The sequence below is a fragment of the Giraffa tippelskirchi genome, chromosome 14, assembly GCF_054371585.1.
Source record: "Giraffa tippelskirchi isolate mGirTip1 chromosome 14, T2T-mGirTip1v1.2.pri, whole genome shotgun sequence".
NCBI classification, from domain to species: domain Eukaryota; kingdom Metazoa; phylum Chordata; class Mammalia; order Artiodactyla; family Giraffidae; genus Giraffa; species Giraffa tippelskirchi.
The window spans coordinates 37,957,655-37,984,918 of record NC_137288.1 but is presented as its reverse complement, the minus strand read 5'-3'; positions in this window follow the sequence as shown (position 1 = coordinate 37,984,918).

Sequence of the window (27,264 nt, the reverse complement as noted above, 5' to 3'; positions counted from 1 at the left end):
GTTATTGATATTTCTCCCAGCAATCTTGATTCCAGCTTGTGCTTCTTCCAGCCCAGCGTTTCTCATGATTTAACTGCATATAAGTTAAATAAGCAGGGTGACAATAGACAGCTTTGACGTACTCCTTTTCCTATTTGGAACCAGTCTGTTGTTCCATGTCCAGTTCTAACTGTTGCTTCCGGACCTGCATACGGGTTTCTCAAGAGGCAGGTCAGATGGTCTGGTATTCCCATCTCTTTCAGAATTTTCCACAGTTTATTGTGATCCACACAGTCAAAGGCTTTGGCATAGTCAATAAAGCAGAAATAGATGTTTTTCTGGAACTCTCTTGCTTTTTCGATGATCCAGCGGATATTGGCAATTTGATCTCTGATTCCTCTGCCTTTTCTAAAACCAGCTTGAACATCTAGAAGTTCACGGTTCACGTATTGCTGAAGCCTGGCTTGGAGAATTTTGAGCATTACTTTACTAGTGTGTGCTGCTGCTGCTGCTGCTGCTGCTAAGTTGGCTCAGTCGTGTCCGACTCTGTGCAATCCCATAGACGGCAGCCCACCAGGCTCCCCCGTCCCTGGGATTCTCCAGGCAAGAACACTGGAGTGGGTTGCCATTTCCTTCTCCAATGCATGAAAGTGAAAAGTGAAAGTGAAGTCATTCAGTCATGTCCAACTCTTAGTGACCCCATGGACTGCAGCCTACCAGGCTCCTCTGTCGATTTTCCAGGCAAGGATACTGTAGTGTGTTGCCATTGCCTTCTCCATATTAGCATGTGAGATGAGTGCAATTGTGCGGTAGTTTGAACAGTCTTTGGCATTGCCTTTCTTTGGGAATGGAATGAAAACCGACCTTTTCCAGTCCTGTGGCCACTGCTGAGTTTTCCAAATTTGCTGGCATATCAAGTGCAGCACTTTCACAGCATCATCTTTCAGGATTTGAAATAGCTCAACTGGAATTCCATCACCTCCACTAGCTTTGTTCATAGTGATGCTTTCTAAGGCCCACTTGACTTCATATTCCAGGATGTCTGGCTCTAGGTGAGTGATCATACCATCATGATTATCTGGGTCATGTAGATCTGTTTTGTACAGTTCTTCTGTGTATTCTTGCCACCTCTTCTTAATATCTTCTGCCTCTGTTAGGTTCATACCATTTCTGTCCTTTATCGAGCCCATCTTTGCATGAAATGTTCTCTTGGTATCTCTGATTTTCTTGAAGAGATCTCTAGTCTTTCCCATTCTGTGGTTTTCCTCTATTTCTTTGCATTGATCGCTGAGGAAGGCTTTCTTATCTCTCCTTGCTATTCTTTGGAACTTTTCCAAATGGCAATATCTTTCCTTTTCTCCTTTGCTTTTCACTTCTCTTCTTTTCCCAGCTATTTGTAAGGCCTCCTCAGACAGCCATTTTGCTTTTTTGCATTTCTTTTCCATGGGGATGTCTTGATCCTTGTCTCCTGTACAATGTCACATACAATATCTCCAATACAAAAGTCTTTCCACTTACTCTACACTTATTCACATGTCTCTTAGTATTTCTGCTTTGAATACATTTCCCATACCTTATCTTGGTGAAATTCTACTTATTCATTTTAAAAGTTATAGTTCAGCAGTATGAGTTGATTTGCTATGTTACATATTTTCTAGTGCTTGAGATCTTTGTTGTTGTTAGTCATTCAGTTGTGTCCGACTCTTTGTGATTACATGGAGTGCAGCCTGCCAGGCTCCTCTGTCCATGAAATTCTCCAAGTGAGAATACTGGAGTGGGTTGCCATTCCTTCTCCAGGGGATCTTCCTGATCCAGGGATCGAACCCAGATCTCCTGCATTGCAGACAGATTCTTTACCATCTGAGTCACCAAGGAAGCATATATATCAATACACAAATCAAAGATCTCTGCCTTCATGAAGCTTATATTCTGCTTATTCCCCGAGCAGCATTTATTACGTCAATAGAGATTTGTTATCAGAGCATTATGCTAATTTGTATAAGAGTCTTTCCCAACTAGACCAGTGGTTTTCAACACTGTCTGACCAACAGAATCACTGGGAAACTGGAAAAACAACTATGCCCTTATCCAATCATCCTGAGATTTTGATTTGTTTGGTTTGGGATGAGGCCCACTTGCTTGGCTGTCCATAGGGTCACACAGAGTTGGACATGACAGTGCGCGCGCGCGCACACACACACACACACACACACAGTTTCTTGACTGCCTTTCCTTTGTTTCTGCATTTCCTCACTCCACTAATTAGTAACTGTTGGAATCTGCCCTTTGGAACTCAGGGACGGTCTCAGAGGCTGAAGCGTTTTCTCTACAAAATCAAACAGGACACACAAAGACTTTTGTATCTTGGAGGGCCCCACGGGATCCAGCTTGGTGTTGGTTCTCCTAAGAATGTTTAAAGACGTCTCTTTAAAAGCTAGATCCTGGAGTGCTGCCTTGGCTAGTGAAACTGGGAATCCGAGTCCCAGGATGGTGGCTTGTGTGCTTTCCCACCTGATGGTGCTGCTCTCCCCTCCCCCTGAAATGTTCAACCTCCCCTTCACCCTCCTGCCTTTGGCCCCTTGGCCTCTGACTTAAACCTCAGCCTAAACTCTCCTGTGAAGCCATCACTGACTCCTTCAGCGGGGGGACTTGAGTGCTCTTTCCAGGCCCCCAGTGGACAAAAATCCTCAGGGTAAGAAGATTGCAACACAGCAGTTGTCTGTCATGTCTCCCTCCTTACAAGGCTGGGGGCTCCTTCACATGGTGGCTAATAGGCACTCAATAAATGCTCGTGAAAGGAATTTGTTGTTGCTTGTGGGATATTGGGGTTTTAAAATAAAGATTACACGTAATTTGGGAGAAAACCATAATGAGGTCTAGATTGTAATGTGCAACCCTGCCAAGATTTTATTATAATTTATTATAATTTAATAAGTTCTTGGGACACTTGTTATCCCGAAAGATGTAAAAGATTGTAATTTATTTTCATAAGAAAGCACATATTTTTACTCTTCATCTGTCATGTAAGGAACACACTGTTCCTCAACGCCAGGTGGAGTCAGTGATGATGAAAATACAGAAGCTGTTAGGAATGGCATCAAATTACGAGCAGCGCAAGAGGCTGGTTAAAACATATACGTGTAACAGCCACGAGGTGGCAGCCTAGAACCACTACATTACGGTTAGAACCTTGAAAGACAAGTTGCTTGGAATATGGTGGAAGTGGAGAATTGTCCCGTATTGGGGCCATCAGAACCTGGAAAAGAGAAAGACGGTGATTTGTAGTGCTTACTGCACGTATTTTTATGATTTTCCTTTTCCTCGAAAAAAGGCACACATGTACACACTCATACACAGCAAATTCTCATCTTGTACACACTTAACGTGTCACTCTCAAGCTGCCCCACAGTGAGCTTGAGGTGTTTCAAGCAAGAGTTGGCTGTTCCCTCAGGGGGGCCTCATTCCTCTGTACCCCTAAATGTAGGGTTTATAAAGTGTTTAAGCACTTCCCACGGGTAATTTTCTATGGTTTTTACCTGACGTATTTACTTTTGAACCTAATCCTCTTAATAAATTTTACTCTACTTTGATTATAAAAACACATTTATGTAATATAAATTTATATATATTCTATATAATATATATTATATAAATTATATAAAGCATATATATTATATTACATTATATTATATAAAGCATAAAGCACATACCGGTAAGGCAGGGAGCCATGCCTTGAATACAGTAGGTGCTCAGTATATGTTTGGTGAACTGAACTGAAGGGAAACAGAGATAAAATGTCCAGGAAAAGGCAGGGATGGACTTAGCAGCAGTCAGCACAGTGTAGATGGTCATAGTGTAGAGGCCCATGCACTATTCCACATGGTGCAGAGGGTCCCAGAGGCACACAGTATAGACAGGCAGAAGGCAACAAGAGGGGAAGAGAATGTCTATTTCAGTTTTCTCAGCACAAGCCTTTTTCCAGGGCCATGGGCTTCCTTGGTGGTGCAAGTGGCAAAGAATCTGCCTGCCAATGCAAGAGATGCAAAAGACGCGGGTTTGATCCCTGGGTTGGGAAGATATCCTGGAGAAGGAAATGGTAGACCACTCCAGTATTTCTTGCCTGGAAAATTCCACGGGCAGAGGAGGAGCCTGGAGGGCTACAGTCCATGGGGTTGCAAAGAATCGGACACGACAGCACACGTATGCTACGCTATGCTGCAGAGCAAATCTGCTGGATCCAGGGGTCCGTAAAACTTGGAGTTCACACCCCCGGTTTTCATTCAGACTGTCAACATGTCCGCTTGTCCTTCTAAAGATTTGAACACCAGTTCCTCTAGTATGATTGTGATTATTTAGGAAAAATAAGATTATCATGAAGGTGATTGCTAGAAGGGAGATTTTCCGAGGGCAAGCATGCTGTTTGAACTCTCATATTTCCAGTTCCTTACACAGACTAGTTGTTGTTCAATCACTAAGTCGTGTCCAACTCTTTGCGACCCCATGGACTGCAATACGCCAGGCTTCCCTGTCCTTCACTATCTCTCGGAATTTGCTCAAACTCATATCTGCTGAGTTGGTGATACTATGCAGGTGATACTATACTATACTATCTCATCTTCTGCTGCCCCCTTCTCTTTTTGTCCTCAGTCTTTCCCAGCTTCAGGGTCTTTTCCAGCGAGTCGCCTCTTCACTTCAGGTGGTCAAAGTATTAGAGCTTCAGTGTCAGTATACCTCTTAAAACATAGTTTTTATGTATCTAACAGATGGAAATTACATTTTAGCAAAATCATCTTTCCTCAGACTCACACTAGGCTCAAAACTATGGATATAGGGCAAAGGGTACTATATCGCCCTGCCTTCAAGGAATTTATATGATAACTTTGTGGGAAAAGACAACATGCCCATAAAAAGATCTCCAATGAGTATGACAATTTCTGTAGAATCTCAGAGGAGGGAGAGATCACTTTGTTGATGTCAAGGAAGAGGAGACCTACCTTGACTTGGACTTTGGAAGGTGAGTCATACCTAGATAAGAATAGGAGGGGCAGAGTGCCAGGAATAGACTCTGGAAGATGTGTTTAGGAGAGGAGGAGGGAAGCAATGTGGATAGAGCAGTTCCTGGAGGGTGTGGTGGGAGATAAGACAGACTGATGGGCAGAGCATGAGGACTCCTGGGAGCCAAGCTCAAAAGCTTTGTTCTTTTTTTTATTGTTAAATTGGAGTATAGTTGATTTACAGTGCTGTGTTTCAGGTGTACAGCAAAGTAAATCAGTTATATATATATAGTCACTTTTTTTCTTAATATTCTTTTTCTCTATAAGCCTTTACAGAGTATGAAGTAGAGTTCTCTGTACTATATAGCAGGTTCTTATTAGTTATTTTATATATGAATGTATATGTCAATCCTAATCCCCCAATTTATCCCCCATCTGGTAGCCATAAATTTGTTTTCTACATCTATAACTCTATTTCTGTTTTTGTAAATATGTTCATTTGTATCCCCTTTTTTTAGATTCCGCATATAAGCATTATCATATGATATTTGTCTATGTTTGACTTATTTTACTCAGTAAGACAATCTATAGGTCCATCCATGTTGCTACAAATGGCATTATTTCATTCTTTTTTATGGCTGAGTAATATTCCATTGTATATATGTACCACATCTTCTTTATCCATTCCTCTGTTGATGGACATTTAGGTTGCTTCCATGCCCTGGCTATTGTAAACAGTGCTGCAGTGAACATTGGGGTACATGTGTCTTTTTGAATTCTGGTTTTCTCTGGGTATATGCCCAGCAAACGGTCTGTTCTTTACCCCAGGGACACGCAAGGTCTTTGAGGAGGGTAATAACTGGTGAAGGCTGAACTTTTGAAAGATTATGCAGTGTATATTGGTTTGGCTCTAGTGAGATTTCAATGGTGTTTTATTTTGTGTTGTTTTTTTTAAAAAATCATCCAAATACCATAAAATACAACCCATAGCTACTATGCATATATAAATGTTCAGACATTACAGCCAGTAGATTTATTACACAATTGCTATTGGATGACAAATGCATTTTTGTATTTGTATTGGGGCCAAGTTGCTAGACTCCAAGCTTTAGTTGATTGAAGTCAGGAGGGTCACAAAAGGACAGCATCATCATGCCTTAAGTTCTACTTGATCTGGTGGTTGAGGGCCCAAGGCGGGTTTCAATTCTGCAAAACAGCTCAAGAAAGTTCTTCAGGCTAATCTTTACTGTTGAAACAGAATTGGGAATCTTTACAACTGATTCATTTTCTTTGCTATTGTTATTTCTCTTGCCTGATAACAGTTCGTTCTTTTGTTCGTTTAAGGTCATCATTACTGAGACCTGTTCAAGAACAAGTATTGTGGCCAGGCTTAGATCACGAAATGGCTTAGGCCAAAATGGCTTCTCTTATGTCAAGAAAGCCATGCCTACTTCTCTTTCTCCAGGGAATCCCCTTCTCCTGCCCCATCTGCTTACCAGATGGCTCAGGCATGAGTCAGAGGGAAAGGAAGAGATTCAGAAAACAGGTATCCTGGTTGATGTCCCCCTGGAGAAGGAGGAGCCATTCGCTGTGATGAGCTTGGAGGAGATGGAGTTGCCCTGAGAGGAACAAAGTGAGTTGAGTTCTAGACCTGTTGATTTTGAGAACTGTCCTGCAGGAGTGAGTGAGTGAGTGAGTGAGTGAAGTCATTCAATCGTGTCCGACTCTTTGTGACCCCGTGGACTGTAGCCTACCAGGCTCCTCTGTCCATGGGATTCTCTAGGCAAGAATACTGTAGTGGGTTGCCATTTCCTTCTCCAGGGGATCTTCCCAACCCAGGGATCGAACCCAGGTCTCCTGCATTGCAGGCAGACGCTTTTAACCTCTGAGCCACCAGGGGAGTCCCGTAGGAGAGGGATCTTAAATCTGAAGTTAAGGATAGGAGGTTGTGGTTTCAATACCACAAGAATAGATGAGATCACTGAGACTAATATGTAGTACTATTTTAATATTTCACACTTATTACACTCTCTTATGGGCTTCCCTGGTAGCTCAGATGGTAAAGAGTCTGCCTGCAATGTGGGAGATCTGGGTTCGATCCTTGGGTCAGGAAGATCCCCTGCAGAAGGGAGTGGCAACCCACTCCAATATTCTTGCCTGGAGAATTCCATGGACAGAAGAGCTTGGTGGGCTACAGTCCATGAGGTTGCAAAGCGTCAGACATGACTGAGTGACTAAGCATACACACACACACACACACACACACCCTCTTATGTGTTCATATGTATTAGCTTCTTTTAATACTCCAAACAAATCTATTCAGTTGATACTTTTACTCCATTCATATAGAAAGAGAGATTAATAATAATAAGAGAGAATAACAATAAGAGAACTTCCACAACCTCCTCCTCACCCCCACCTGCCCGCCTGCCTCTGGTGCTAGTCTACTCACCTCACATGCTTGATCTGCTGCAGAGACCAAGTTCACTTACTCAGAGAGCAGTCCCACCGCTTGTGTACTAGGTGTCATTCTTGCTCATCTACTGAAGGATGTTGCTCTAGCAATTATTCCGCTCTCTGTCCATCATAAAAATTTCCCAATTTCTCTATTGGCTCACTCTTAAGTGGCTATCAATGCACTATTATTTCTCCTGGTTCAAACAATGGAAACCCAAACTCTTGGCCCCATTCTGCCTCTCACTCATGTTCCATTTTTGTTCTTCCTCTCACACCTCTAAAGAGTTGTCTATACTCATCGTCACTAACTTCTGTATTTCATTCTTACTTGACTTACTCCAGAGTGGTTGTTATTGCTTCAAGTCTCCCCAAACTATATAACAAGGTGGCCAAAGATGCCATTTTGCTAAACCATTGATCTACCTTCAGTTTTAATCCTTTTTGACTCATCTGCATATTAATTAATCACCCCCCTCCGTCTTTTTGTCTCTTGCTCGGTGGCTACCATGTTCTCTCAGTTCTTCTGTGACCCTCTCTGGTTACTCCCTCTTAGTTTGTTTTGCTTATTCCTCCTCGCGTCCCTGAGCTTTTAGTGGGCAGGACCTCAGGGTCTAGTCCTTGCAGCTTATTTTGCACCTTGGTGGTCTCATCCGATTTCATGGTGTTAAATACTCTTTGCTGTTAATCCTAACTTTATAACTTTAACCTCTGTGGTGCTGTGCTCAGACACTCATACGTGTCTGACTCTTTGCAACCCCATGGACTGTAGCCCACCATGCTCCTCTGTCCATGGAATTTTCCAGGCAAGAATACTGGAGTGGGTTGCCGTGTCCTCCTCCAGGGTATTTTCCCGACCCAGGGATCGAATCCATGTCTCTTATATCTCCTGCATTGGCAGGTGGATTCTTTACCACTAGTGCCTTCAACCTGTACTTGCCCTCTAAACTTCCAGTTCATAGATCTGTCATCTTCAATTTGATTTAAAGAAAAAGTCAAGCTTAATTTGTTCAAACTGAACCCTGATTACCCATTCCCATCCAAGCTTGGTTGTCCTTCAGTTTTTCCACTTTTTGTTGATAGCAACTCTATTCTAGTTTCTCAGCCCTCAAACCTGGACTCATCTTTGATTACTCTGTTTCTCCCATGTCCCATATCCAGTCCCATTTCTATTGATTCTACCTTCAAAAGATGTTCAGGAATCCAGCCTCTTAGCATCATCCACCTTGCTGCTTCCCTGATCTACAGGCTGTCATCAGCTTTCCTGTGGATTTTTGCAGCAACCTTACCATCTGCATTTGCTGACCTTTCAGTCTGTTCCTGAGATAGCAGCCAGAATGAAACCGATGAGACTTGTTTGGTGTTGTTATTCCCCTGTTCAGAATCATCCAGTGGATGCTTATCCTGCACAAGAGTAGAAGCCAAGTTTTTGGCAAAATCCTACATGCCCTCCCCCCAGGACACACACACACACACACACCTGGCCATTACCCTTTTGACTTCACTGTAGATACTCTCTCTCTCATGTACCCACTCCAGTCACAAGTCACCCCTTTAGTTCTTTTAACATGTGAAGTATGCCTCCAACTTGGGGTCTTTCATTTATTGTCCCCTCTGCCTGCAACTTCCTTCTCATAAAAATCCTCCAAGTTTTACTCCCTCACTTCCTTCAATTTATTATTCAAATCTCACTTTATTAGTAAGTCCTTGTGAAACGGGACATCAGGTGGGACTCAGACCCACAATCTTCCAAGTGAAACCACACAACTCATCTCAGGACTTAAGGAAACTTAGGTTCTTTATGTCTCAGTGCAGAAGGAATTCAAGCAAGAGGCAAAGTGAAAGGTAAGAAGTAGATTTATTAATGCTTGTGAAGGATACCAGTGGGCAGTCAGAGGGCTCTACCCTGAGAACTACGTGGGCTACGTTTTCATAATCAAAGGAAGAGTGGGGAGGGAGAGAAGACCACCTTCTTCCTCCTCCTTTGTAAAGATGTTGCAGGAAAATGGAGTGGGAGAGGATGGTCAAGTCCTGGATCTCAGGCAAGTTCCTGGGACAGGGCCTCAAAGAGAGAGTCCTTGGCTTTGCACAGGAAAGAATTCGAGAGTGAGCCACAGTAAAGTGAAAGCAGGTTTACTGAGAGAGATACATATTCCATAGATAGAATGTGATCCATCTCAGAAGGTGAGAGTGGTCCTAAATTATGAGGTGGTTAGTTTTTATGGGCTGGGTAACTTCTTGGGCTAATAAGAGGGAGGATTATTTCAACTATTTTGGTAAAGGGGCAAGGATTTCCAGGAATTGGGTCACTGCCCATTTTTTGGCCTTTTATGGTCAACCTTGGAACTCATGGCACCTGTGGGTGTGTCATTTAGCATATGCTGGTATATTACCATGAGCATATAACGAGGATCAAGTTCTATTGAAAGTTGAAGAATCATCTGCCATCTTAGGCCTAATCAGTTCTAACCAGTTTATGTTGTATCCTCAGCAGCTATGTCATTCTTTTAAAGGTTGTGCCCTGCCCCCTTCCTGTCTCACTTCCATGAAAATCCTATTGAAAATTGCTACCAATACTCCTTATTCCCTTTCCTAATCATGGTGGTTTTATATTGTCAACTTAGCTGAGCTGGAACTTCGTTCCTCAGGTTCTCTTTCCTACAGAGTTCCCAGGTCATACGGGTCAAAGAAACATTTTGCACAACATTTGGAAGATAGAAGTGAAGGCACAGCCATATTGTTTTTACACTCAGAGGACTGACATAGTTACAAAGTCTACTGGTGTAGTCACATCTGGTGTCATTTACCTGCTGCCTCACCTGGCTGGCTCACCTGGCTGACTCACCCGGTTGGCAAGGGGAAGTGGCTGAATCCACAACTCTCTACCTCTAACTGGATCCTCCTTTAGTGTCTGAGACTCTGAGATCAGAGATGTGTTTAGCTCCATGAGGAAGGGCACCAGCTTCTCCAGTAAAACCTCCCTAACCTACTCTCCCCATCACTGAAGTTTGAGGCTTAGAAGATGATGGGAGAGCTATGAGAGTTCTAGTCCATCCTCTTGGTTTCTAGCTCAGCTGTGCAGGTTCCATTTTGTTTGGATTACTTCATATCCATCTCCCCTTCCTGGCTACCTACCCTGGTGACTTCAGGCACCAGCCCCAGACATAGAAGAAATAGCCCCATATAGACTGTTCAACCAGCCCTCACATTGTATAAAGTCAAATCTCCATAATAAATGTGTGTATGTGTGTGTCTGTGTGTTATTCTGGGAAATGTTGAACAACTAGCTTTCCAAAAAAGAGAAGTCCTGATTCATAGCACTTGCCATCTCATTGCAGCAAACAGGGTAGCTACTCTCTAGTTGCGGTGCAAGGACTTCTCATTCTGGCAGCTTCTCCTGTTGTAGAGCCCAGGCTCTAGGCACTTGGGCTTTAGTTGTTGCAGCTCTTGGGCTCAGCAGTTGCAGCGCACAGGCTCAGTGGTTGTGGCTCGCCAGCCCTAGAACATGCGGGCTTCAGTAGTTGTGGCACATGGGCTTTAGCTGCTCCAAGGCAATTTTAAACTACTCATGTGACATTACTTGGATTCCCAGGTGGCACTAGTGGTAAAGATCTCTCCTGCCAAAGCAGGAGACCTAAGAGATGTAGGTTCATTCCTTGGGTCAAGAAGATCCTCTGGAAGAGGGCATGGCAACCTACTCCAATATTCTTCCTTGGAGAATCCCATGGACAGAGAAAACTGGCAGGCTACAGTCCATGGGGTGGCAAAGAGTTGGACACGACTGAAGCGACTTAACATGTATGCATGTGTGACATCACTAAATGGAGAAGTGGTGGGAGAGAGATGCTAACAATTCCATTTCTCAGGCCAGTACTTATCAACTCCTGCACATCACTGGGAGTATCCTTTAGAGGTCTTGCTTCTCTGACTGTACCCTATCTAACAGATCAGTTTAATTTTTCCATAGATCTAAGTATCTTGTATGATGCTATAGATGTTAGTCACGTCTCCTGTCTTGGGATGTTAACCCTAACCAGGGCAGGGATTTTTGCTTGTTTTATTCCCTGGTATATCACTGGCTGTCAGAACAGGTCCTGGCACTAAGAGCTGTCACATATGTGTTTATTGAATGAAGGGACGAAGGAATATAGCGTAGGGGGAGGGCTGGGGCAAGACAGGAATACAACTCTGGGTGTGGCAGAGGAAGAACCTGAATTAGAGTTTACCAAGGTGTCGCCTGGTTTGGTTCAATTTGGCAAATATTTGTGGAGTACCTCTTGTCTGCCAGGTAGTTTGCTAGCTGCTGGGGCACATAAAAAGAATAAGTTTTGGTAAGGTAATAAGGAAAGTGCTAGTCACTTAGTCATGTCTGGCTCTGTGACCCCATGGACCGTAGCCCACCAGGCTCCTCTGTCCATGGGATACTCCAGGCAAGAATACTGGAGTGGGTAGCCATTCACTTCTTCAGGGGATCTTCCTGACCCAGGGATCAAACCCAGGTGTCCTGCATTGAAGGCAGATTCTTTACCGTCTGAGCCACCAGAGAAGCCCATAAGGAAAGATACAGAGCTTTCTCTGAGAAGCTCTTGGTATCTTCTTTCTCTGGGTATTATATTCCCAAAGCACCTTGGCCACATTCTTTTGTAGCCATGCAACGTAACTAGTTATTAGTAGTTTCCAGTCTGCCATCCCTTTCAGTAGCAGAATCTCAGAGGACAGGGCTGTGGCTCAAAATCTTGACCCGTGGTGCTCAAGCCAGTGTTTAGCACTTGTGGGTGTAGAGCACATGTTTGATGAATATTTAAATTACAAGGAGATTTTAAGATATTTTAGACATCTCAGCTATTTGTCTCAGGCTTTTCTAAGTGTTACTTTCTCTAAGCATTTTCCATGCTAACTTAACAGAAATTGGATTATTATAATAGTAATTTTATCCTTCAGTTCTCCAAAATTTAAGCCTGTTTGGTGGATCAAAAATAAGTATTAAATAGCATTTTAGGTCCCATTTGGGATTAATAGAGAGTTGATTTGCAGCCCAAGTTTTTATTGGGAAATGCCACTATTTGTATAACTAGTAACTGGTGAGGCCACTGGTTTTTTTCGACTGTGCAGTGAAACTTACAGGATCTTAGTTCCCCCACCAGGGACTGAACTGGCACCCTCATCAGTGAAAGTGCAGAGTCCTCACCGCTGGACTGCCAGGGAAGTCCCCAGGTTACTTTTGTTTATCCATTTTCTTAAAAGGTATTATTTTGCAGGATCCCTAAGCCTGAAACTTCATACCTACCACTCACTAAATTCTGTCCTTCTGGTCTCAGAAAATGTCATCTGTTGAGAGATCTGCCCGCTATCATCCCCAACTGCTGACTGCCTCCTGTAAATAATGCCCTCAGTTACTCTGGATCTCCTTAGCTTGAATTGCATTCCTTCAGGGCACACATCACTTCCACAAGTGCTGTTTTAAGTAACAGATTTGAGAGTTGTCTTCTATTCCGTGAGAACATAAGCTCCATGAGGGCAGGATTTCACCTGTTTGGTTCACTGCCTTATTCCAGACACTGAGAACAACATCAGCATAAAATAGGATGGAAATCTGTTGACTGGATGGTTATGAGCCTTCTAGAGCAATATGTGGATTAAAAGTGATGGATAGGGAATTTCCTGGTGGTCCTGTGGTTAAGACTTGGGGCTTTCACTGCTGTGGAACCAGGTACAATTCCTGGTTGGGGAACTAAGATTCCACAAGCTACCCTGCATGGCCAAAAAGAAAAATGGTACATATCTGGATGGCCAAAAAGAAAAATGATACATAATTAGCATGTGATATTTTGTATGATTCAGGTGTACAATTTGTTGACCTGATACAATGTGATTTTATATATTGCAGTGTGATTAGCTAACACCTCTATCACGTTCCATACTATTTCTTTCTTTCTTTCTTTCTTTTTTTTTGTGGTTGTGGGAATAATTAAGATCCAGTTTCTTAGCAAGTTTGAGGTTTCTAGTATGGTTTTTGTTGTCTACTATCTCTATATGGTGCATTAGCTCTCCAAGGACTTATTTATCTACTAGTTGCAAGAAGCACGTTTTCTTTTCAGAAAGTTTTCAGAAACTGATAAAGGTGGGATCATGGGGGCTGATAGTAAAACTGTGTGGTCCACAGCATCTGCCGTCTCCTTTTCTATAGAAACGGGGAGATGGCTCCTCCACAGTCCTCTGCCAGGACTTCCCTTGTGGCCTTCCTCCACCCCCACTCTCTCCCCCCAGTCTTTCCTGACTCTGGCATTGCTGCCAACAGGCCAAGTCTCTTCTTATCTCTATTAGAACCTGTTAGAACCTCCCTTAAGTTACTATCATCCTACCTTTCTTCTCTCTCTCACCACCCAGATGTGATTCTCAAGCCAAGGACAGTGTTGACAATACCTATCTCTTGCTCATCTCATCTGTTCCTTCTTTAGAATCTGGCTCATATTCCTAAGCATTTCTGCAGCCTTCTTTTTATGCACCTATATCCTGAATGGTCTCTGTTAATCTTGAATCTATCCTTTAATCAGCAGAATAATCTACCTAAAATGAAAATCTGATCATGACAACTTCCTGCTTGAAAACTTCCTTGTCTTCCCATTGCTTTTAGGATCAAGTTCAAGTCTGCTTAGCATGGCATCCCAGGGCCGATGTGGCTGGTTCCTGACTGCTCTTCCTCAGTCAGCTCTTATCATTTTCTGATGGGTATTTGGCTTTCCATCTAGAGCCTCTGTTTTATCCTTGCTTGCACTATATTCCTTTCTTTACTGTGATGGCTTTGGTCTGGCTGCCTTCTGTCTAAAATGTCCCAGCTTCTTCCCCACCCCTATCCAGCTAATTCCGCCTGATACTTTTAGTCTTCAAATTTTTAAAAAACAACTATGTATCTAGTGTTCTCAACATCATTAATAATAACCCATCATTTGTCTACTGTTTTTAAATATCAGCTCTAGCATATAGTAGATCTTTACATTGGCTCTGGTTTGGGGCTTTATGTCATTTTATTAATCAATCTATTCCTGGTTGTTACTGTTTTTATTATTATAAATTCCAAATGACTTCTAATACCTTGTAATAGGCAAGACAAATCTCTCCACTTTTCTTCCTACAGAAACACTTATGCCCACTCCTTCTCCCAATTTTCTCAAAATTTTCTTGATTATTTTAAATGTTTATTTTTTCAGGTGAGCTCTGGAATCTTTTTTTCCCCCAGGTTTATCCCTCTTCAGAAGAAAGAATTTGGATTGAAATTGTATAGTTTATAAAGAATTTTAGAAACTATTATGATACTTTGTTACTAAAAGTTCAGAAATAAGAAAATAGAGGAGCCAGCAGTTGTTCAACTGTAATTTGCATGGTTCCTATTCACTATTCATTTATTGTATGCTTTTGTTTTTGATACAGTACATTTGTTGATGTACTCTGGTGGCTCAGATGGTAAAGAATCTGCCTGTATTGCAGGAGACTGGGTTTGATCCCTGGGTTGGGAAGATCCCCTGGAGTGGAAATAGCAACCCACTCCAGTGTTCTTGCCTGTAGAATTCCATGGACAGAGAAGCCTGGTGGGCTATAGTCCATGGGGTCACAAAGAGTTGGACATGACTGAGCGACTAACACTACTTTCACAATTGTTAATAAAATGGCTTATTGTCAGGAAAATTGTCCAAAACTAGAAACTGGCTAAAGAGATTATTGGGTTGTCTTTCAGTGGAGTGTTATGCACTGCCAAGAGGACAATGTCTGTTTTTTTTTTTTCTGGACATACCACACAGTATGTGGGATCCCCTGTCAGGGCTCAAATCTGTAGCTCCTGCACTGGAAGGTCAAAGCCTTAACTACTGGATTGCCAGGAAAGTCCCAACACTGATTCCAATTGTTCCCTGTTGACTAGGACAAAATTGAAGTTGCAGAACACTGGTAGTCATGCAAATGACCTTTATCAGCAAACATGCAAATGCTGTTGTCCAGTAGAGGTACTGTGCAATGACTGTTGCCCTAGAGAAAAATAACCTCATTATGACACTTCATTTTCCTATATAACGTTAGTCAGTTTTGCAACTATTAGCACATGTATTTCAATACTCCTGATTGCCTAAATATGAGTGTCCTTTAAATTCTTCTTGAAACTGATTCCTACATCTCATTGTTTTTGTTGTTGTTGTTGTCAACTAATTAAATAAAACCTTTGGTATGTGTAAATTTAAAGTTTGTATGAGAGTCATAATTCTACTTTTTTGAAAATACTACTTTACCAGTATGGTGCGTTACAGACTATGTGGGAAATGTGATTAAAGCAAAATTCCTTTGCCTACAATCTATACAAGTAATATTTGCTTATAAAGTAATTTAGCTGTACAGAAGCCAGCAGAATTAGAGATCTTTAACCCTGGAAAGATCATGGTGACCAACACCTTTACTTTCAAATAGAAACAATAGTAATGTTAAAGAAAACTTTCAGACAATTTAGTCATGAGCAGATATCAAAGTTTTATGACATTCTCACAACCAAGAGAAAGGCCTTATAGAAGCTAATTTAAAGATTTATTCTCAGTAGGGATTTTTTAAAATATATAAAAATATTGACAAATATTTTTTTTATTGAAGTATAATTTATCTATAAGACTATGTTAGTTCCAGGTATACAACATAGTAACTCAATCTTTCTGTATATGACAAAATGATCACCATAAGCTAGAGTTACCATCTGTCACTATACAAAATTATTACAGTATTATTGACTATATTCCCCACTCTGTACATTTCATTCCCATGACTCATTTATTATGGAGCTGGAATTTTACACCTCTATTTCCCTCCCATATTTCACATATTTCCCACACTCCTCCCCTCTGGAAAACACATGTTCTTTCTCAGTGTCATAGAGTCTGTGGTGGTTTTATGTTTGCTCATTTGTTTTGTGTTTTAGATTCCACATATAAGCGAAACCATTTAGTATTTGTCATTCTCTGTATGTTCACTTTGTATATAAGTATGTTCACTTAGGATAATACGCTCCAGGTCCATCCATGTTGTGGCAGATGGCAAAATCTCGTTCTTCTTTATGGCTGAGTAATACTTCATTGTAAGTATCATACCACATCTTCTTTATTTGTTCCTCTACTGATGGACACAAGTTGTTTCCATATCTTGACTATTGTATATTATGTTGCAGTAGTTTTCTTCAAAAAAATACCCAAGAATAGAGTTGCTGGATCATGTGGTAATTCTATTTTTAATTTTTGAGGAATCTCCATACTGTTTTCCATAGTGGCTGCACCAATGTATGTTTCTACCAACAGTGTATTAGGGTTCTTTTTTCTCCATATGCTTGTGAACACTTGTTATTTCTTGTTTTTTTGACAGTTGCCATTCTGACAGGTGTGAGGTGATATCTCACTGTGGTTTTGATTTGTATTTCCCTGATGATTAGTGATGCTGAGCATCTTTTCATGTGCCTGTTGGCCATCTGTCGGTCTTCTGCCCATTTTTCAATCGAGTTGTCTGTTTTGATGTTGAGTTGTGTAAGTTGTTTGTCTATTTTGAATATTAACCTGTTATCAGATATATCTTTTGTAATTATCATCTCCCATTCATTAGGCTGCCTGTTTGCTTCATTGATAGTTCCCTTTGCTGTGCAAAGCTTTTTAGTTTATGTGGTCCCATTTGTTTATTTTTGCTTTTGTTTCCCTTGTCTGAGGAAACATATCCAAAAAATAAGGCCAGTGTCAAAGAGCACACTGTCTATGTTTTATTCTAGAATTTTTATGGTTTGGGTCTTACATTTAAGTTTTTAATCTGTTTTGAATTTGTTTTTGTATATGGTGTGAGAAAGTAGTCCAGTTTGTTTCTTTTCCATATAGTTGTCTAGTTTTCCCAACACCATTTATTGAAGAGGCTGTCTTTTTCCCCACTGTATATTCTTGCCTCCTTTGCCATAGATTAATTGACAATATATATATGGGTTCATTTCTAGGCTCTCTATTCTTACCCATTGATCTATATATCTGTTTGTGTGATAGTGCCATACTCTTTTGATTATTGTAGTACAGTTTGAAATCAGGAATGATACTACCTCCAGCTTTGTTCTTTCTTGAGATTGCTTTTGGTATTTGGGGGTCTTTTGTGTTTTCATATAAATTTCAGAATTATTTGTTCTAGTTCTGTGAAAAATGCCATAGGTATTTTTTTTTAATTTTTCTTTTTAATTTATTTATGGCTGTGCTAGGTCTTTGTTGCTGCACATGGCTTTCTCTAGTTGTGGTGAGCAGGGGACACTCTTTAGTTATAGTGAGTGTGGGCCTCTCGTTGTGGTGGTTTCTCTTGTTTTCGAACATGGGCTCTAGGGTGTGTGGCCTTCAGCAGTTGTGACACATGGGCTCTAGAACACAGACTCAGCAGTTGAGGTGCAGTGACTTAGTGGCCCCAAAGCATGTGGCGTCTTCCCAAACCAGGGATCAAACCCGTGTCTCCTGCATTGGCAGATGGACTTTTTATGGCAGATGCCTCATACTGTTGTGGTTATTAAAGATATTTGATATGATTTCAATCTTACTGAGGTTTGTTTTGTGGCCTAGTGTGTGATCTATCCTGGAGTGCAATTGAAAAGAAATCTGTATTTGGCTTGGGTGGGATGTTAACTGTATTTTCCTCTGTCCACATTTGTAAACCTCTAAGGGAGGGTGCCTGGTCCTCTAGTGTCAGAATTCTACCATGTCCTCTCACTTGGCTTTTCCTCTCTATACCAGAAACGCTGTATCTGGTTTCCTCAAAGACCTTCAGACAAGCCCACCTTCGTCACCAAAGGAACGTTAATACTGAGACTCAGGAAGTGAAGTGCTAGGGGAAGGAGAGTGAGGCTGTAAATGAGGGCTGAGGGAGCGTGGTGAGGGGATTGAGAAGCTGGTGAGAGGGAGGGAAAAATGATGCTGTGATTGGGAATCTTCCAGAGCATAAACTCTGAACTTTCTAGGAGTCAAGAGAACAAGCTACAACTTCAGGTCAGTGCAGTTTTAAGACTTCTGAAAGCCTGTGCCTTCTCCCTTAATTGAGGCCCCACTTTACATTTCTTCAAACATACTAAAATATGCTAAAAAGTACTGACATTCCACATTGTGCAAATATAGTTTCCCCATAAAATATTGGGTGTAGCTCTGCTTCTGAATGTATTTGTTTGTAACCTTTAATTTTTTATTGCCTTAAAAAATTTTTTAATTTTATATTGGATTATAGTTGATTTACAATGTTGTATCAGTTTCAGGTATACAGCAAAATGATTCAGTTATACATATAGTCATTCCTTTTCAAATTCTTTTCCCATTTAGGTTATTAAAGAATATTGAGATTGAGCAGCATTTGCTGTGCTATTCAGTAGGTCCTTATTGGTTATCTATTTTAAATATAGTACTGTGTGTATGTTAATCCCAAACTCCCTATTTATCCCTTGCTCCCCATTGCCTTTCTTAATAATCATGTTTTTTTGAGAGTCTTTACAAAGTGAGAAAGTCTGATCTGTAAATTTTTTTCAAATGCAAAAATAGTTATGAATATTAAATGAGATGACAAATGAGTTTGACACAGGAGATTTGGTACAACATTTAACTAGACGCTTATTAATTTCACATCTATAGCTTTGTTGTTAGCTGAGAGGAAATTTTTTCACCCTAGATCTGTCTCAGGCATTTATGTGGACAGCTCATTGTTCAAGCTCATTGGCTCTAGGCCCTGTTTCTATGGTGCCTAATGGATAAAACAGCTTGCTTACAGTCCTCTGACTTGATGGTTTGGGCTGCTTCCTGGAACTGTCATGAAAAAACTGCCTATTCTTTCAAGAGAATTCAGTGCAGTGTCCATCTTGGGAAGATGGGACACTGTGGAAGGAAGCAGCTTCCATCCTAACATTTTTGGGCCACAAACCCCTTTGTTAGTCTGATAAAGCCAGATCCCTTCTCAGAATAAAGTTTTCAAATGCACAAAATAAAATACATAGAATTACAAAGAAAACCAATTATGTTAAAATATAGTTATCAAAGCAAATACATTTGTGACAGTAATACAAATGTTTATTAATGTATTAAATGACAAGATCTAGCTGCAGTCCTTGTAACTACCATAATTCAAATCAGCAATGAGTATAAAGAATATTTTGAGATATCAACACACTGACCTGATATGAAAATATTGTGGTTTTTTTGGTCTTTAAAATTAAACTTTATTTTGGGAGAACTAGAGTCATATTAAATGTAAGAAATAATACAGAGATATTCCACATACTCTTTATCCAGTGTCCTCTCTGGTAATGCCTTGCAAAACTAAAGAACAGTATGACAACCAGAATATTGACATTGATATAAGGGAAATGCAAACATTATTATTACCATGTATCACCCTTTTATAGCCACATCCACTTCACTCCTGCCCCATACCTCTTTGAAAATATTTGTTATTTTTATTGATGACAAAGTTACCGGTACCACTAGGGTTTGTAGCCTATTTTTGTGATGGAGGGAAATGTTACATTTTAACTAGAAGTGAATGATATTAAGATGTAATTATTTTCTCTGTTTAATTCAATTAGAACCCCTGAATTCTATTGATGGCTATGGATCTCAAGTTAAGCTCAGTGGATAGTGAGGGATACCCTCCCGTCATGAATTATTATGTGGGAGGATTATAGACACCAAATAACTCTAAAACCTGAGAGATTCTGAGGCTGTCTCTGATTTCTGCACTGTACTCTGCTGTTCTTAGTTGCTCAGAAATGTCCAACTCTTTGTAACCCCATTCATGGGAATTCTCCAGGCAAGAATACTGGAGGGGGTGGCCATGCCATTCTCCAGGGGATCTTCCTAACCCAGGGATCAAATCCAGGTCTCCTACACTGCAGGCGGATTCTTTACTGTCTGAGCCATTAGGGAATCCCAAGAATTCTGGAGTGGGTAGCTTATACCTTCACCAGGGGAACTTCCAGACCCAGGAATCGAACTGGAGTCTCCTGCATTGCAGGCAGATTCTTTACCAGCCAAGCTACCTGGGAAGGCCCCTCTGATCTCTAAGTTCCCTAAATCTTCTGATACCATATCAGTTAGAAAGTAAGTTCCCTGGAGTATTTGAGATGTTCACAGTGATTTCCAATCTCCAGATCAAGGCCAGGACTATGACTTGGAATTGTGCTTTCCATTCTCTGGGCAAATGACCCCCAGACAGCTCTCCTGATGTACCCTTCCTTAGAAGACTTTAATTTCTTCCAAAATGTATTTTGTCTTTAGCTCTCAAGTTCACATTTCACACCAAACCACCCCGAACCCACCTATCCACCCATCCAAACATTTAACCATACATTTCATAAGGATACCATGATATAAAGGTACAAATGAGAACTTATCTCTCTTTCCAAATTCTTCCTTGTTCATAAACTCATACTGGAAAATACCTATGTAAGTGCAAAAGATAATCTATGATAGAGTTATTCTCAGAAGTTTCTAAAGTCACTTCACTCTACAGGACTGGTTTGAGGGCCGGTTGGTGAGATATGCAGGTTATTCTTGGCTCCTAGTCCTCAGACCTGAAATGTCTAGTGCTGGTAGTAAATTTCCTAAGCCCACATGTAAGATGACACTTATTTCCACGATAGCTCATTACCTCTATCCTCTCTCCTTTATCAGATGAAGATGAAACAGTAGCCTGTATGTCCTGCCTGCTTTGTCTGAAAACAATGATGACTTAGTCAGCTGTATCTGTGAGGTGTCATGCTTTTGTGTCCCAGGCCCATTCATAACCCTTCAGAACTCTCATCTGGGGAGCCAGCTCCATGGAAACACTGACCAGTGGCTTAAATTATGACAATTGAAGCAAATGCTTTTCTTTCCCTTCTATTCTTACCCAAACCTGCAATGAATCACATCTTGCTTCCTCCATGCACACCCTTCCCCCTTCTGGCCACACAAAGTCCAAAACTTGAGGATCCAGAACCCACAGTGGTGTTGTTGTTTACGTCACTAAGTCATGTCTGACTCTTTTGCAACCGTATGGACTGTAGCCTTCCAGGCTTCTCTGTCCATGGGATTTCCCAGGCAAGAGTACTGGAGTGGGTTGCTGTTTCCTTCTCCAGGGGATCTTTCTGATGCAGGGATCAAATTCACACCTCTTGCATTGGCAGGTGGATTCTTTACCACTGAGACCTGGGAAGCCCCAGTCACAGAACAGCTGAGCATTATTTGTCTGTGGCTGCAGGTTCCCATGATATATGTATGAGGATCAACTGCTGCTGCTTCTCACTGGCATGGTGGGGGCCTGAAAGTCAGGTGCTCATGGCGCTTTTGTTGTGACTCTCTTCCCCATCCGAGGGCAGAGTTTGTAGTTCAGGATGATGGGGCTCCCGCTCTCCTTCTTAGCTCACTGGGCACTTTGGTGACCTGTAAACTTTGTCAAAGTCAGGCTGTCGGTAGTCTTCTCCCCTCATATTGGCTCAGGAGCCCATCTCTCCTTTTAAACTGACTTTCTAAATCCAAATATAGACTCCAAGCAAGTATTTCACTGCTTGACCTTGGTGCTTAGAGCATACCTGTTTCTTTTTTTTTTGATGACACTCATCAGATTGAGTTCTTACAGCTGATTTAAATGTCCCTGTAAACTGTTTCAGAGTAAGGCTCATATCATTTGTTTCTACATCTCCATCATTTAGCACATTGTCTGACTGTGGCTCCGTATAAATATTTTGGAACAAATGCATGAATATATTTTTTTGAACTTTTTATTTGTATTGGGGTATAGCTGATTGACATTGCTGTGATCATTTCAGGTGAACAGCCAAGGGATTCAGCCATAATTTATAAATCTCTGGTTCATATCCTAGTTTGATCTATATTCCAGGCACTGCGTGCATGCGTGCTTCAGTCATGTCCGATTCTTTGTGACTCGGTGGGCTGTAGCCCACCACGTTCCTCTTTCCATGGGATTCTGCAGCCAAGAATACTAGAGTGGGTTTCCATGCCCTCTTCCAGGGGATCTTCCCAACCCAGGGATCAAACCCACATCTCTTATATCTCCTGCATTGGCAGGTGAGTTCTTTAACACTAACGCCCACTGGGATTTCAGGCACTAACTTTATGAATATAATTTTAAAAACATACTGAAAATGCCCATTTGTTTTATTATTTCCATTTCATACATGAAAAATGTTGAGACTCAGAGAGTTTCTTTCCCATGCTCAGGTAGCTAATAATTAGGTGAAGTTCTTAGCTAAAGGCTTAAACCCCAGTCATTTTGAGTCTGGTTCTATTTTCCCCTCACTATAAGGCAACAGCTCTCAAAATGTGATCCACAGACCCCTGAGTGTCCCTGAGACCCTTTTAGGGCTCCACAGGCCAAACTATTTTTGTAAAATCCTGAACTTTTGACCTTTTTTTCCCGATTATGTTGACAATGCACCTTGACGCAAAGGCAGTGGCACAGTGGTCATTGTATTCTTTACTGCCAGGTGCTTGCAGTAAAAAAAACAAGACGGTCTCCCTTTAAAATGTCCTGATGAAGCTATAAAAATAATTTTATTAGACCTAGACCCTTGAATGCACACCTTTTTAGTATTATGTGTGACAAAATGGAAAGTTCACACAGAACCTCTGCTGCATTCCAAAATACCATCTTTATCTTGAGGAAAAGCACTGGTCTGATTGCTGGGGTGTGAGCTGAACTAGTTGTTTTTTCCCTGAAACACCATATTTACTTAAAGAATAACTGACAGACAAACTATAGTTATTAAGTATTTGACAGAAATTTTTTGGCAGATGAATGAGTCTAAAAGGTCCAGGAAACCAACCAACAGTGTTTATTGTCAATGATAGAAATGGAGCTTTCAAGAGAAAGTTAAAATTGTGGAAATGTGTATATACCATCATGGATTTGACACCTTCTCAGTTATTTAAAATGTTTCTGATGAGCTGGATAGTGATGTTAACAGAGAGATTTATCTAACAAGGTACAACTAAATGTGTTCATGTTTGGGAGGTCTAGATTTTCTAAAAGATGAGTGATGTTACAAATCATGCCTGAGTGAAGTCCTTTCAAAATGCAAGGTAAACCAATGGATTTTGATACAACAGAGTACGAAAAGTTCATTGATGTGGTTTAAGAAACTACAGCTTGTCTAATTTGGGTGTAGTATTTGAGAAGAACAGCCAAAATTATCCAAAAAAGCTATTAAAACACTCCTTTTTTCAACAGCATTTCTATTTGAGGCCAGATTTTCTTCAAATACTTTAATCATACCAATACATTGCAAGGAATTGAGCACAGAAACACATCTGAGAATCCAGCTGTCTTCTATTCAGCCATACATTAAGAGATTTGAAGAAATAGAAAGCAATGCAACTTTTCTCACCAATTTTTGTCTTTTAATATGTACTTATTTTTTATTAAAGTATATTATTTGTGTTAATATACACTAGGTTTTAAACTGTTATTTTTAAAAATTATTTATTTCTGGCTGTGCTGGTCTTTGTTGCTGCACGGACTTTATCTGGTTGCGGCGAGCAGGCTTCTCATTGCTGTGCCTTTTGTTGGGGCACACAGGCTTCAGTAGTTGTGGCTCTGGGGCCCTATTGCCCAGGTTCAGTAGCTGTGGTACACAGGCTTAGTTGCTCCATGGCATGTGGGATCTTCCCGGACCAGACATCGAACCCATGTTGCCTGATTTGGCAGGCAGATTCTTTACCACTGAGCCACCAGGGAAGCCCCTTAAATTGTTATTTTAAAATAAATTATGCTCATTTAAATTTTTCCTCAGTTTTTAATTTTTAATAAGGTCAGTGTTGTGTGATTACTCAGAACAATAAAATTTCTTCAGGGTTTCCTCAGTCATTTTTCAGAATGAAAATGGGTTTCAGGAGAAAAAGTTAGGGATGGATACCAAAGGGGAAGAGATAGGGTGGGAGGAATTGGGAGATTGGGATTGACATTATACACTATTGACACCAATGTATAAAATGGACAACCGATGTGAACATACTGTATAGCACAGAGAACCCTGCTTAATGCACTGTAATGACCTAAACGGGAAGGAAGTCCAAAAGAGGGGATATATGGCTTATTCATTTTGCTGTGCAGTAGAAGCCGACACAACATTGTAAAGCAACTACACTCCAATAAAAATTAATTAATGAAAAAAAAAAAGAGAAAACGTTGGTGGACAGCTGTAGAGTACTGCACACGTGACAAGAAGGACCAGGAGCCAGACATATGGCTGAGTGCTTCAGGGATCTCTTCTATTCACAGCTGATGACAATGAAGTGAATCATACAATCAAGCTTTTCTTTCTCAGTAGTTTTTGTGGCAGAGAAGGCAATGGCACCCCACTCCAGTACTCTTGCCTGGAAAATCCCATGGACGGAGGAGCCTGGTAGGCTACAGTCCATGGGGTCGCTAAGAGTCGGACACGACTGAGCGACTTCACTTTCACTTTTCCCTTTCATGCATTGGAGAAGGAAATGGCAACCCACTCCAGTGTTCTTGCCTGGAGAATCCCAGGGACTGGGGAGCCTGGTGGGCTGTCGTCTATGGGGTCACACAGAGTCGGACACGACTGAAGCGACTTAGCAGCAGCAGCAGCAGCCACAGTTTTTGTGGTTTAAGTGGCTCAGGCTGAATGTTACTGCGCGTTCAAAGCTGGAGCCCAGAAAACGGAAGAAAGAGGACTAACCTCTCAAATTTTCTTTGCTTCTGTCCAGCAAGTTTTCTCCCTCCAGAGGGAGTGAAGCCTTGAGCAGTGCCACTGATGCTTAGACCCAATGTAGCTGAGTCCAGTTCCTCCCCCATGGCACCAGTCCAGGCTTGCGGGCTGCGTGGAACCCTGTTTACCTCCTGCTCTGTTTCTGTTGTCGCTTGGCAGATAGTGTCATTTATGTAGTCCTTGCAAAGTAGTTGTCATTTTAGCACATGTCTGGGTGGCTTACCTTTGCAGGACACTGTAAAACAAAATGAAACAAAAAGCCAGTGCAGGGAAAAACAAGCTGGATGATGCATGGGCACATGGAAGGGGTCACCTGCTCATTGTTAAATCAGATTAATTGCACTTTAGTGATTGTATCTAAGGGCCTAAGAGTGTCACCTTAGCTGACCCAAATAGCCACTGATCCATGAGCTCAACATACACAGTTTTGAGGAAAAACACTTCTGTGTTTTTTGAGTCATGAACTAAACTAGCTGCTTTTCTTATTACATAAAAAAAACCATATTTACTTAAAGAACAACTGATGAACTATGGTAATTGGATATTTGGCAGAAATTTCCTTGAAAATAAATAGAGTGAGTTTACACATGAATACTGCCATATTGATGAATAGCTTTATACACCCTGTTTGTGTTGGACACGCATAACCCCACCCCTGGGAAGGACTCTTATGTCACTTTGCACGTAAGTCTGATTTGGCCCAAGGAAACTGTGAAAACTTGATCTGTGCACAGGCAACCCAGAACAATAGGTCACAACAAAGCCTTACTTTTCTTCCCAGTGGGAAATGTTAGTTCTTATTGGACAAAAACATACAGGACAAAAGCATGTGGTTTTATTGGCCTCTGTGCCCATGAAAAACACGTTACGTGACTAATGCCATTGGGGTAGATCTATAACAAAAACAGTTTCTAGATACTGATTTTCAAGAGTTCATTCTCATTTCTTCCAATAAGTGTTTACCAAACACCTATTAAGTGCCAAACACTGGCACTTACAAATTTCAGTGAGACTGGTTTATATATAGTATATATAAATAGTAACTATATAATATATATAATAATTATAACTTTGGGTAATGACTGTCATACATAAGAGCAACCAGAATACAAAGAAGGAGTGATTAATTCCTTCTTCCAAGTCTTTGCAGGCTTGAGAATCAGGAGTAGTAAACTGGATTGGAGTTTGAGGACATAACTCTTTTTTTGGGCTGCACTGTGTGACTTGTGAGATCTTACTTTCCCATTCAGAGACTGAATCTGTGCCCCCTGCATTGGAAGGCTGAGTGTTTTTTTAAAACTTTTTTTTTTTTTAGCTTTTTATTTAATATTGGAGTATAGCTGACAGTCTTAGGTTCACAGCAGAGCAACTCAGTCATAATATATGTGTATCCCTTCTCCCCCAAACTCCCTTCCCATCCAGGTTGCCACATAACATTGAGCAGAGTTCCCTGTTGGGAACATGTCGGTCCTTGTTGGTTATCTACTTTAAATATAGCAGCGTGTACATGTCCATCTCAAGCTCCCTAATTATCCTTTCCCCTGCCCTTCTCCCTGGGAGGCGGAGTTCTTAACCATTGGACTGCCAGGGAAGTCCCTGAGGCCATTAAACCTCTTGAACAGTCCCAGAAAGTAGATGTACGGGTACTAGCTTAGGAGCCATCTCAGATGGGACCATTTCCATCACAGGGTCAATGGATGCCTCCTGCGGACCTGTTCGAGCTTGGAGTGAATTCTTAATGACACCAAGGCAACTGAGCTAGACTAGGGTTGCAGAACTTTACAAGCTACCTGGTGCTCCTCTTGTAGTGGTGGGAGGAAGCTGTCTATTTCATTGTGCCACAGCAAATTTCCAACCCCCACCCCCCACTCTTTCTTTGTGGGCTGCCTCTTAGTATACAACAAGTACAGAGATTTAAAGTAGGATCATCTGGTATAAGAATAGAATTGTTCCTCGGGGTCTCAGCCTACTGGCTTCTTGAAATCTAAAATATTACTCTTTGTTCTTTGATATTTCTCTAGCATCAAAGATGTGACTGTATTGTCCTAGGTGCTCCTCATGAACTGTAATAAATAACATCTTTGTCTTCAG